Source organism: Microcaecilia unicolor, chromosome 1 (assembly GCF_901765095.1).
Source record: "Microcaecilia unicolor chromosome 1, aMicUni1.1, whole genome shotgun sequence".
In the NCBI taxonomy this organism is placed as follows: domain Eukaryota; kingdom Metazoa; phylum Chordata; class Amphibia; order Gymnophiona; family Siphonopidae; genus Microcaecilia; species Microcaecilia unicolor.
Genome location: NC_044031.1, coordinates 276,843,182 through 276,857,728, shown reverse-complemented (window position 1 = coordinate 276,857,728; position 14,547 = coordinate 276,843,182).

Below are 14,547 nucleotides of genomic sequence, written 5' to 3'. Positions count from 1 at the left end.
CTGGATGGAGAGAGAGGGCAAGTGTAGAAATGCTGGATGAGGAAAGAGGGGACAAAGGGGAGAAATACTGGATGAGAAGAGAGGGGGCAAGGGGAGAAATGGAGAGAGAGAGGGGGCAAGGGGAGAAATGTTTGTAGACTGGATAGTAAGAAAGAACTAAATGTGGATAGAAAATAAAATCGAAGAAAGCTGAATGGAAAAGGAGGACAGAAAAATGACACACAGGAAATCCTGGCAATAAAGTTAAGAAAATATGAGGAAAGTAGAAACCACAAACTGGGGCCAACATAAATGAAAAGAAGTACATGGCCAGACAACAAAGGTAGAAAAAATAATTTTATTTTTATTTTAAGATAAAGTGGTAGCTGTGCTTTTTATTTTGTTTGTTTTATTTGTAGTTGTTAATTTGTAATATAGTAAATGGAATATTTGAAATTTATGTCTGCTATTTTTATTGCAAGGGGAACATTTTTTTTTTGTTTTTCTGGTGTTATCCTGCATACCAGAGTCTGGTTTTGGGGGGGTTTCAGCTGATTTTTTTGTCTACATTTTTATTAGTTTACTAGTAAATCAGGCCCATTTCTGACACAAATTAAACGGGCGCTAGCAAGGTTTTTGTCGGAGTGTGTATGTTTGAGAGAGTGTGTGTGAGAGTGACTGTGTGTGAGTGAGAGAGTGAATGTGTGAGTGTGTGTTTGTGACAGAGTGAGACTGCTGGGTGGGAGTGTGTCTGCTCTGTCACCTGCCCCCCCCCCTCCAGCCACCCAGCGATTCTCCTCTCTCCCCTGCTCCCACCCAGTGATTATCCTTTTTCCTTGCCCCCCCCCCGTGTCCACCCAGGGATGCTCTTCTCTCCCCTGCCCCCCTCCTGCCACCCAGCGAGTCTCCTTTGTCCCCTGCTCCCCCTCCAGCCACCCAGTGATTCCCTTCTCTCCCCTCCAGCCACCCAGCGATTCTCCTCTCTCCCCGGACCCCCCTCCATCCACCCAGCGATTGTCCTCCCTCCCCTGCCCCCCTCCAGCCACCCACCGTTTGACCTCTCTCCCCTGCCCCCCCTCCAGCCACCCAGTGATTCTCCTTTTTCCTCTGGCCCCCCTCCAGCCACCCAGCGATTCTCCATTTTCCCTTGCCCCCCACCAATGCTCTTCTCTCCCCTGCCCCCCCCCCTTCCAACCACCCAGCGAATCTCCTGTCTCCCCTGCCCCTAACGATACCGGCCAAATCTCTGGCCCTCCGTCAACCGTCCAACCTCCACTGCCATGCACTGCTCAGCATGCAGGCCCAGTGAACGCCAGATCGATTTGTCGCTGTGTGCCCGCCCTCCCACCTCTGGTTGGTCAGCTTTTGCGTGTGACGTAAGTATGGTACATCACTTCATGAGATGGATGCATCCTTTCAGAGCTCACAGATGCTTCAGGCTTCACTTTCTCGGCTTCAGAACGTTGGAGGTGCGTTTTATTATATAGGATAATCAGTCTTCAGGGTTCTTGTTTTGGGCCTAGGGACTTGTGTACTATTTTCAATGCTACATTTTTATATTCTCCATGGCTAGTAAACTGGATGTGGCTAATGTGAGGGTGTGGCTACTATGGGGGCGGAGCCATAGTTAGTGAGCCCGCCCTTAAGGTTGGCACAGTATGAATACTGGCACCTTTTTTCCTACAAAAAAAGCACAGAATAAAATTATAATGTTAATTATATGACCACATCTGCCTCTTATGGTAGCTTTTGTTAATTAAAGCTGTGTCAGATTGCAAGTGCGATTTTATTATGCAGGCAAACAAAACACCACCAAAATACAAAATAGCAAGCAGCACAGTATTAGTCACCAAGTAATACAAAGTTGATTATTTTCAGTGGAAAATAAATCTGTTGGCTGCCTGCTATGTGAATATTCTATCACTGTTTAATTATTGCTACCAAGTTTTACATATTTAGGTTATATGCCTTAAACTTAGATTGTTTACATTTGTTTATCTAGACCTTACATGCACATGGTATTGCTTATTAAACCCGAAGGCAAAACCAAAGTGTGGTTAAACAATTTAGTATAAACTGTGTTGTTTATGGCTTTACGTGTTATAAAATGCTTGAGTCCTACTGATCTGTACATCTGTAGTGTTATTTTGGCGGGTGGAAACAGTCAGGTGGGCTTATGTATGTTTTCAATTGTAGGGAGTCGAATTGTGAAGAAGTTGGAAGAAATCTCCCAGTCATTCTTGGGAAATTTTATGTCGAAGGTTGCAGAGATGTTCAAGTACACGAGAAGGTGTATTTGTAATGAGACATTGTAAATATATTAGCTGAAAATGTGCAAGTTGTGTGGACTGTTTAACAGTACATATTATGAATAGTCACATGGCAGGAGTGAATGCTATTATAATAAGCAGCGTGTAGAGAAAGGAAACTGCAAGTTGGTCTGACGGTTTGACTAAAGTCAATATATGTGGAAGTGTTTGAACAGGGATATGTATATGACTTATGATATACTCTTTTGGGTAAGGCCAGAATAGCAATTGTTTTTATTCTGAATTGAATATAACTAGAACTGCATAACGCACAAAGTCTGAGAACAGCATTGAGTTATTAAAAAATTGTGTTTAAGGGGACAGGGAAGGAGGGGGGTGAATACGATAGGGAGGTAAGGGATGGGGGGAGAGTGATTATGGGGGGAAAAGGGGGAAAATGTGTAGATGGTGTTGGTTATTTTGTATTTGCAAATTGTGGAAAGCATTGATTTTATTGGACAATTCAGTTTGTATGGTTCTACATGTATTTTGCCATCAATAAAAAAGATTGAAACATACAAATACACCTTCTCATGTACTTGAAAATCTCTGCAACCTTCGACATAAAATTTCCCAAGAATGACTGGGAGATTTCTTCCAACTTCTTCACAATTTGACTCCCTACAATTGAAAACATACATTTAAATCTTTATCATGGTAGTTTTCTGAGTAACCAGGTCTGCTACAAGCAAGCCTCTGCTTAAAATCATTAGATAGGCACATTTCATTTATGGAAAAACACATTAGGAAAAAAAAATAACATCACATCAGCATCCTATTTTCAACAATGCAAATGAGTGAAAAGAAAGTTCTACACTTGTCCCAAGAAAACTAATTAGTATCTTGCAGAACAAATACGATTAGGGCATCAAGTAATCAGTAGGGGCACAGTGTTCATGTATACAAAACAAAACTCATAAAGGACAGGAAAGGGGATGAAAGTTGAACATTCTGTCTGTTTACAATTAGCACGATATGGTATTTAGAAGCATCTATCTGAAAGTGACGAAGCTTTGTCTATATCAATTTAAATTAACCCAGAAACCTTGGTTCTTTCCTGTGGAAAGGGCATGTGAAAGATTTGGTAAAAGCAGAGCTATAGTATCCATTATCAATGAGAGAATGGAGTTCTGGAGTTCCACTGAATGAACTGGTCCTCTAGATTAGAAGTACTAAGGATTCATAATCAACATGCTAAGCCCTGGTAAGTGACGCCGCTAGGTGCCTGCTAGAAGTGCATTTAATCTGGGGTATGTGTCTCACAGGGTTCTGGGAATGGGTGGGGCCACTGGTAGGACTTGCTTATCATCTGGAGCCTGAAAAATACAGCCGTGCAAAACAGTTGCAGAGGCAGAGAATAGAATATCATCATCTGGAAAGGCAGAATGAAGATGTCAGTGGAATAAAAATACAGAACAATGGAGTTCTGGTACTGACAAGATGAAATGCAAAAGTGGCATTGTGAAACTCCCAACAGATAAGTAGTGCGACCAGCAGGGCACTTCCAATGACAACAGGAAGATGGAACTGTGTGTATGACAACTTTATTCTTATAATGCCCGACATGGCACCGTGTTTCGGCAAAGTGCCTGCCTCAGGGGCCTAAAAACAAATAAAATAAGAATGTTCAAATATATGAGTAAAAAAATGAATAAAAATAGAAAAAAAACAATGATATGCACATATATGAGCATAACAGAATAAATGTAACTGTGTATATTAGTACAATAAAAAATGATACATAAAATATATATAAGAAATATCAAGAGTGCTTATTACAAGTCTATCATATAGACAAGTCACCGTTTAAAAGACCAAAAACAAAAAAGTATCAATATCATAAATATCATAAACAATATTAAACACAGTAACAATCATAACATATAGACATGGTAGTATAAGGACAGCAATACATAAATGTAAAGTCACAAATAAGTAAAAATTAGAAAATAAATAGGCTGTGCAGATTATCTCATAAGAAAATATTGGTGTAAAATAAATGAAACATTTAAATAATGAAATAACGCACCTTGATAAAGAATGTACGTACACTTGAAAGTATCGAGCACTTGCTGTCTATTGGGGAAAAAAGTGAGATGTCAAAAGGAACATGAAGAGGAGTTGCGCAAATGGGTGCTGGTTTGTGAACAGAGGAGTGCTGGGGCGAAGCAAAGAAGAGTGCTAGTGCAGAGCGGCAAAATGAAAAAAAACGCTCACATATGGATGATTAGAAGCAAACGCCAGCTCTAGAGCCTGTTAGCGCCATACTAGTGCCTGCATTTTCTACCGCCCTATGATCAGAGTCCCCAAGCGCTTGAAACAATGCGCTTGCGGGCTCTGAACGCAACTAGCATGCAAATGCATGCAAAACAGGGCTCTTTGCACAAATAGCATGCAAATGCATGCTAAACCTATTCATCCCCAATGATCAGCAACCAGCGCACCAAAGATTGGGTCACTGGCCACGGCAAACCCTACGCCAGCTCCGAGCTGGCATTTGGGTTTGCAGACTATTGGGGAGGAATGGTGAACCATATCCAGCATACATTTGCATGCTAGCAGGCCCCCATTCCCCCCAACAAAGCACACCCCCCAGGAACCGACGACCCCTCCCCCAGTAAAAGGGTGCTGGAGGTCCGGTGGATCTCTGGTCCCCCCGACGACCCCTCCCAGGTTCAGGGAGGGCTGGAGATCCGGTGGAACTCCAGCTCCCCCTTACTCCCCTCAGCATTTCTAAAAAGTCACTGGGGGAGAGTCACGTGACGCCATGGTGCGGGGCTGACGCTGGAAAGATAGGCTCCGCGCACATTCACCCGAAAATCAGATAATTTGACTTACCCAGGGTGCGAAACGCTACAGCATTGCTCCTATAAGCTGAGAGAGCGGCTAGTGAGTAAAGATCAGGCAGAGAACCGCAGAATGGCAGCAAAATCGGTGAGGAGAGAGCGAGATAAATCGAAACTGCCAGATAACAAGATGGCCGACCAGCGAGATCCAGGAGAGCTAGCGGTGGGATCCGCATGGCTGACGGAGATTACGGCCGAGGTAACAGCAGCGGTTGAGGCGGCGCTAGATAAGAAACTACAGCAATTGTTTGACCGGACGGAGGAGGCTCATGAGCGTATTGATAGTATGAATCTGGAGCTAGATGAAGGTTTACAGCGGATTTCGGAGATGGAGGAGACGGTGGGGGCGCAGAAGGAGATTAATAAGAAATTAGAGCGGCGGGTACAGGATCTGGAGACAAAGATCGATGATTTGGAGAACAGGGGCAGGCGAAATAACCTGCGTCTGGTTGGACTTCCAGAAACGCTCTTGGATAAAGACCTACCTTCCTTCTTGGAGGAATGGCTGCCGAAGTCTTTACACATCGAGGACAAATTACAGAGTTTTTGTATTGAACGGGCTCATAGAGTTGGGCCTCCGCGACAGCCAGCGACCAGGCCGCGAGTAGTAATATTAAAATCTCTGAACTTTCGGCATAAACAATATATTCTGGATGCGATAAGAGGAGGTTGTACCCTCACCTACCAAGATAAGAAGATCCTTTGTTTTCAGGATTATTCTCAGCAGGTGCAGATGAGGAGGAAGTCCTTTGCGCCTATATGTACGGACCTTTTCAATAAAAAAATAAAATTTGCGCTTCTATATCCGGCTAAGCTGCGCCTCACGATTAATGGAGTCACAAAATTTTTTGACACAGTTGAAGCAGCTAAAGCATATATTCAACAACATGGGGGTGAATAGATCATCCAGAAGGAAGGATACAAATATAGAAGCATTTTGTGGATAATTTGTGGTGGGTTTTCGAGTCTTGAGTACTGATTGTTTGAAAGGTGACTTAAATATGATATGAACAGAGCTTGAAGATAGGGGAGCTTATGAACGAGACAATACAGAATATGACAACAGGGGAAACAGCAGCGGACTGTGGAATGTAATATTGAATTATTAATACGGTATTGTGGGCATGGAGGGGCGAAATGCAGAATAAGACAGAATGACCATATAGAATTAAGACCCTGCATAGAGTTGCTGAACTATTTCCTGGTTGTTGCAAAAGAAGATGATCAAAGACTGGTATGGGATCCTTTGTTTTCAGGAGTATTCTCAGCAGGGGCAAATGAGGAGGAAGTCCTTTGCGCCTATATGTACGGACCTTTTCAATAAAAAATAGAATTTGTGCTTCTATATCCGGCTAAGCTGCGCCTTATGATCAATGGAGTCACAACAGTTTTTGACACAGTTGAAGCAGCTAAAGCATATATTCAACAACATGGGGGTGAATAGAACCTCCAGAAGGAAGGATACAACTATAGAAGCATTGTGTGGATAATTTCGGGACAGAGGATTACTTGAGACTTTCTTAATATAGAAAGCTACGCCAGTGGAACTGCTATAAGTTTTCAAGTCTTGAATACTGATTGTTTGAAATGTGACTTAATTGTGATATGAATAGAGATTAGAGATAGGGGAGCTTATGGACGAGATAATAAATACTACGACAGCAGGGGAAACAGCAGTGGACTGTGGAATATAATATTGAATTACTATGGTTTTATGGGCATGGAGGTGAACTGCAGAGTAAGACAGAATGACCGCATAGAATTAAGACCCTGCATAGAGCTGCTGAACTATTACCTGGATGTTGCAAAAGAAGATGATTAAAGACTGGTATATGAGAAGTGACCTGTAAAATTGTGAATGGGTAGGCTGTGGGGCCTGGGAAGAGTTGGATGGGTAAATGACAATGATAATTGTAGGGTGAGTGCAGGTGTTATCAAGTGACTAGTTCTTGGAACAGGAGGGAGGGAGGGAAGATTAGAAGGATGGGCGACAGGGGGGTGGGAGGGGGGGGGATGGGAGGTAGGGGGAAATATAGGGCTTGGTTACCAGAATTTCAATTAGGTATATGGAGTCAGAAGAGATATGTGAGTGAGTTGAATGATGAGTGGCTGCTGAAAAGAATAGTAGGAGTGGTGCTGCTGGGACACCATGACTGCACATTTATAGATGTGGAACAAATGTTGATGCAAGAGCGAGATATAGGGGATTGATGGGACTAAAGGTATACTCCTGGAATGTGGGAGGTATTTCATCTCCCATTAAGAGAAAGAAAATATTACATAGTCTTAAAAAGAAAAGAGCAGACATAGCACTCCTCCAGGAGACACATTTATCGTCTCAGGAGCATGATAAACTCAAAACCTGGTGGGTGGGGACAGTGTTGGAGGCCCCTGCGGTGGGGAAGAAGGCTGGAGTAGTGATCTTGTTCCATAAATCCCTCCAGGTAGAGATGGGGCAGATGTGTATTGATCCTGAAGGGAGGTACATTCTGGCGCAGGTCAAGGTGAATGGAAATACCTACCTTATTAGTAATACAGTATATATGCCCCTAATGTGTACAGTAAGAAATTTTTCCATACTCTCATAAGCAAGATGCAGCAATTTAATATCCCGCAGAAGATAATTGGGGGGGACTTTAATGTGGTAGCGGATTCCACCTTGGATAAATCACATAATGTAGCAGGTGCGTTAGGGGAAATGGATAAAGGTATCAATTTATTGTGTGGAGCCTTGGGAGTGGTTGATGTGTGGAGGGTTCTTAACCCAAATACCAAAGATTATACGCACTACTCTAGAGCCCACCACACGCAATCACGAATAGATTACCTATTGATAGATGAAAACAGCTTTGCAGGAATCTCAGAGGCTGCAATTGATCCTACGATTATATCGGATCATGCGGCAATATATATTGAATTTAAAGATCAGAATACACAAAGTAGACAGTTTAGATGGATATTTCCCCTGGATCTTTATTATGATCAGGATTTCTGGGCATATATTAGGAGGAAATGGGAAGAATATACACTATATAATGCATCTCATAAAGATACACCAATACTGTTTTGGGAGGCTGGGAAGGCTGTGTTAAGGGGTGAGATTATAGCATACAGTGCCAGAAAGAAAAAACAGAGAGATCGAGAGATCATCAGGCTGGGGGAACAGTTGGTGCAATTGAGGAGGGCGTATGGACAAGGGTCCGCAAATCATATTCGAGAGCAATTATTAGCCACCCAGGTAGCCCTAAATGAACTGTTACATCAGCGAGCCAGTAAATCTGCTGAATATTATAGATATCAACTACATAGGTTCGGTAATAAACCAGGGAAGATGATGGCAGGTCTGGTGAGGAAGGTGAAGGGGCAGAGGAGAGTGTTGGCGGTCAAGACACAGAGGGGAAGACTGGTACATGATGATACAGAGATAAGAGATGTCTTTAAGGATTATTATGCTAGGCTATATGCTAAGGATGATGATGATGATTTAGACCCTGATATATATCTAGAGAATGTCAACAAGCCAAAAATTTCAGAGCAACAGAAGAGGGAGCTAAATAAACCGATTGAGCCTGAGGAGGTCCTTAGAGAAATAAAAGACAGTGCATTACATAAGGCTGCGGGGCCAGATGGATATAGGGCTGAATTGTATAAAATACTAATGCAGGACATAGGAGACCCCTTGACTAAGGCCTTCAATAGATCAGTTGAATTAGGGGAACTCCCGCAGTCTTTGCGACTAGCGGACATAATGGTCTTCCCGAAACCTGAGAGAGATCCGACCTTACCAGACTCTTATAGACCAATTTCTCTGATTAGCTATGAGGCTAAGTTGTTGGCAAAACTTTTGGCCTCGAGATTGGCAAAAGTGTTACCTAGCATAGTTGCGACCCCTCAGGTAGGCTTTGTGCAAGGGAGACAGAGTGGGAAAAATATTAGGCTGATTTTGGCATCAATGGAGAGTGTGCGAAGGAGGGGTGGGGAATCCCTCTTGATCAGCTTTGATGCCGAGAAGGCGTTTGATCGGGTCGAGTGGGAGTTCCTGTTTGCCTCATTGAGGGCGTATGGTTTTGAAGGCTATTTCACACAAGCAATCTCTATATTATATAAGAACCCTATGGCGAGAGTGCTGGTCAACGGAGCGTACTCTCGAAGCTTTGTAATTAATAGAGGAACCAGACAGGGATGCCCTTTGTCCCCATTACTGTTTGCTATTACGTTAGACCCCTTGGTCAGGGAAATTATGGGTAACTCTGAGATTGAAGGTATAAAATTGGGAACCAGAGAATTTAAGATTTCGGCGTTTGCCGATGACATTTTGGTTCATTTAGATAGACCGGAGAGCTCGCTGCCGGTGTTGATGGAGGTTTTTGAAGAATATGGGGCCTTTTCGGGATTTAAATTGAATTTTCAAAAGTCAGAGGGGTTGCCCACAACTAATACGGTAAGGGAGAAATGGAAGGGAAAGTTTCCACTGAGATGGGCGAATGAGGAATTTAAATACCTAGGCATAACACTCACAGGAGACCTGAGTAGAATATATAGACAGAATGTTGATCAATTACTGCAGTATACGCGACATAAATTAGCAGTATGGGAGGGGCTACCTATAACATTAAGTGGGCGAGTTGGTTTGTATGCGATGATGCTCTTTCCAAAATGGCTGTATGTATTGCGACAGTTACCTATAGTATTACAGACTAAAGATATAAAGAAGATTCGAGGAATGCTGACTAGGTTCTGTTGGAGTGGGAAAAAGGCTAAAGTTAAATTGGATTATCTTTATGGGAAAAGAGCAGAGGGAGGGTTGGGGTTGCCTGATATTAAACAATATAATTGGGCCTGTTTGGCTCGGCACCTAGCAGATTGGATTTTGGAAACAGAAGAGCATACGGCATGGAACATTGAATGTAAATTGTTTAGCCCATATCATCCCTATTATTTGTTGCATGTTGGGGGTAAAATGTTACCCAAAGAATGGCGGCATCATATTTTATTACACCCAATGCACAGTATATGGCAGTACATATTGAGGAGACTAAATAAGAACCCACGATGCACGGATCTTCTCCCACTAGTAGGGAATGGAGCATTTGAACCAGGGAACACTCACCCGAAATTTATCAAGTGGGCACAGGAAGGAGTAGTGTTGGTGGCAGATGTGATGCAAGACACGGGGAAGGTTATAACTAGGGAGGCTTTAGAGGATATGGTGGGAGCGGAGAATGTGACATGGTATGATTATTATCAGCTCCATAGTTACAGTGGTGGAAATAAGTATTTGATCCCTTGCTGATTTTGTAAGTTTGCCCACTGACAAAGACATGAGCAGCCCATAATTGAAGGGTAGGTTATTGGTAACAGTGAGAGATAGCACATCACAAATTAAATCCGGAAAATCACATTGTGGAAAGTATATGAATTTATTTGCATTCTGCAGAGGGAAATAAGTATTTAATCCCTCTGGCAAACAAGACCTAATACTTGGTGGCAAAACCCTTGTTGGCAAGCACAGCGGTCAGACGTCTTCTGTAGTTGATGATGAGGTTTGCACACATGTCAGGAGGAATTTTGGTCCACTCCTCTTTGCAGATCATCTCTAAATCATTAAGAGTTCTGGGCTGTCGCTTGGCAACTCGCAGCTTCAGCTCCCTCCATAAGTTTTCAATGGGATTAAGGTCTGGTGACTGGCTAGGCCACTCCATGACCCTAATGTGCTTCTTCCTGAGCCACTCCTTTGTTGCCTTGGCTGTATGTTTTGGGTCATTGTCGTGCTGGAAGACCCAGCCACGACCCATTTTTAAGGCCCTGGCGGAGGGAAGGAGGTTGTCACTCAGAATTGTACGGTACATGGCCCCATCCATTCTCCCATTGATGCGGTGAAGTAGTCCTGTGCCCTTAGCAGAGAAACACCCCCAAAACATAACATTTCCACCTCCATGCTTGACAGTGGGGACGGTGTTCTTTGGGTCATAGGCAGCATTTCTCTTCCTCCAAACACGGCGAGTTGAGTTCATGCCAAAGAGCTCAATTTTTGTCTCATCTGACCACAGCACCTTCTCCCAATCACTCTCGGCATCATCCAGGTGTTCACTGGCAAACTTCAGACGGGCCGTCACATGTGCCTTCCGGAGCAGGGGGACCTTGCGGGCACTGCAGGATTGCAATCCGTTATGTCGTAATGTGTTACCAATGGTTTTCGTGGTGACAGTGGTCCCAGCTGCCTTGAGATCATTGACAAGTTCCCCCCTTGTAGTTGTAGGCTGATTTCTAACCTTCCTCATGATCAAGGATACCCCACGAGGTGAGATTTTGCGTGGAGCCCCAGATCTTTGTCGATTGACAGTCATTTTGTACTTCTTCCATTTTCTTACTATGGCACCAACAGTTGTCTCCTTCTCGCCCAGCGTCTTACTGATGGTTTTGTAGCCCATTCCAGCCTTGTGCAGGTGTATGATCTTGTCCCTGACATCCTTAGACAGCTCCTTGCTCTTGGCCATTTTGTAGAGGTTAGAGTGTGACTGATTCACTGAGTCTGTGGACAGGTGTCTTTCATACAGGTGACCATTGCCGACAGCTGTCTGTCATGCAGGTAACGAGTTGATTTGGAGCATCTACCTGGTCTGTAGGGGCCAGATCTCTTACTGGTTGGTGGGGGATCAAATACTTATTTCCCTCTGCAGAATGCAAATAAATTCATATACTTTCCACAATGTGATTTTCCGGATTTAATTTGTGATGTGCTATCTCTCACTGTTACCAATAACCTACCCTTCAATTATGGGCTGCTCATGTCTTTGTCAGTGGGCAAACTTACAAAATCAGCAAGGGATCAAATACTTATTTCCACCACTGTATATTGAGAATATACATAGAGAAAAATGTGATAAAGGGATGTATGAGATATTGGTGAATTTGTTTCTGCCTCAGGGAAGAGAACAGACTACGGTGTCCACACTGCATAAACAGTTAAGCCTGATTGCCGTGCACCGTAGCTATGAGGCAGTGGCTAGACGATGGTCCGAAGATCTGAGGGTAGAGATCAGAAGTGGAGATATAGCCCAGTCTTTAAAGGAGATTGTACATAAAGTGGCTAGTGCCAGATATAGGGAGATACAATTTAGAATCATTTTGAGAGCATACTTCTCTCCCATACAGGCGTATTATGCAGGTAGATTGCAAGAACCACATTGCAGTAAATGTAATTATCAGAGAGCAACACTGTATCACATGATTTGGGGGTGCCCTGTTATTCAAAAGTTTTGGGGTCCAGTGTTGGAATATTGCGAAGCTCTGCTACATAAGAAGCTTCGGCTTGAGACTAAAACTGTTGTGCTAGGATTGAGGGGAAGTGGGTCAATTATGCGCTACAAAGAAAGCCTATTTGTATATAAGGCACTTATTGTTGGGAAACAATGTATTTTACAATATTGGACACAAGAAATAGGCCCATCTTTCTGGCAATGGAGGAGCTCGCTTCACTCCCTGGTGCGGATGGAAGCGCGTGCTATGAACAGTAGCCCTAGAAGTAAACTACGTTTCTGGGAAATTTGGGAACCTTATGTGCAGGCTTTATCAGGCAGAGCTCGTAGTCTATTGGTGAACACACTCACGGGAGGGGGAGGAAAGGAAAGTTAAAACAAAGGATTCATATGTTTACTGAATTATGTTGATATGAGAATTCTGGTAAGGGTATAGGGGGGAAAGGGGGTGGGGGGAAGGGAAGGGCATTTACAGAAACGTTTGATGACACTTAAGTTAAAGGTTATGTTAAAGAAGACAGAGATTTGTATTAAGTATATGTTTATTGATCAATATATGTTGTTGACTGTGACATCAATAAAACAGTTTAAATACAAAAGTCACTGGTGGCCTTATATGGTGTGAAGCCCCGCCCAGCACATCCCAGGATACACTGGGCAGGGCTGGGCACTGCCATTTTGCAGGCGTCGGCATCGAAGGAAGAGGAGGCAGGCAGGCTACCTCCCTCTTCCAACTCAAGGTAGGGTGTAGGAGGATTGACACTGGACCACCAGGGACCCCTTGCTAATGCTGGGGGGTTAGGGGGGGCTGGAGACCCACCAGATCTCCAGCCCTCCCTAAACTGTGTCAGGGGGTGTTGGGTCGGACCGCCAGTCCCCCTGTTGCTGGGGGGAGGGTGGGTCAGTCACCCACTGGGCCACCAGGGACTTTTTAGAAATGCTGAGGGGAGTAAGGGGGGTCTGGAGACCCACCAGATCTCCAGCCCTCCCTGAACCTGGGGGGGACTTCCAACCCCCTGTTGCTGGGGGGTCGTTGGTTCCTGGGGGGGTTGCTTCGTTGGGGGGAATGGGGGCCTGCTAGCATGCAAATGTATGCTGGACAGAGCTCACCATTCCTCCCCAATGGTCTGCAAACCTTAACGCCAGCTCAGAGCTGGCGTAATGTTTGTCGCATCCTGCAACCCAATCTTTGGCACGCTGGTTGCTGATCATTGGGGATGAATAGGTTTAGCATGCATTTGCATGCTATTTGTGCTAAGAGTCCTGTTTTGCATGCATTTGCATGCTAGTTGCGTTCAGAGCCCGCGAGCATGTTGTTTCATGCGCTTGGGGACTCTGATCATGGGGCGGTAAAAACGCAGGTGCTAGTATGGCGTTAACATCCTCTAGTGCCAGCATTTGCTTCTGATCATCCGTAGGCCAATGTGCTAATTGAGAGAGGTAAAATAAAAAAAAGTGCTGGTTCCTTAGCGGCAAGATGAGCCAGTGATCGAGTCCAGTGAAGAAAGTAAAAAGACCTCTAAGGTAAAAGGGAGATGGCAACTAAAAAAAATGTGATGAGCAGACTAACAAGGAAAGAGTGCCGGGTATAGAGAGGCATGACAGTGGCTAAAAGAGTGGGCAACAGAGATACAGATAAAACGGGCGAAAGAGAATGTGAAAACCTGTCAGGCCTCTTCCCTGGAAGCACTGGGTTTGTGAGCCCTTGGACCACTACCGTGGAGCGGCAGTGGCAGGCAAGGTCACCTTCAAAGCAGAGACGAGGCAAGGCTGGACTGGAACCCCGGACTGGAGTTCTGCACTGGAATACACAGGACTGGAACGCACCGGACGGGTGCGCACTGGACTGGAACCCACTGGACTGGTACAAACTGGAGTGGAGCCCAGTGGACTGGAACACACGAGACCGGAATCCGCTGGACAGGAACACACTGGACCTAGGCTTCGCCCATAGGCGTCCGGTATAAGAGGCTTGGACAGGCTAAGCCTCCCCTGCTGTGCTCTGAGAGGTTTAAATTGTTGATTTACCTCCATCCTCACAGCAGGAGCTGCAGTGAAAGCCCTCTAGCCTTGTGTAACCAATTGTAGAAATTGGTTTATGGTTTGTTTACCTTACTGCTGGGAGAGCAGGGGGAGGGGGGGTTGGCTGGGTTG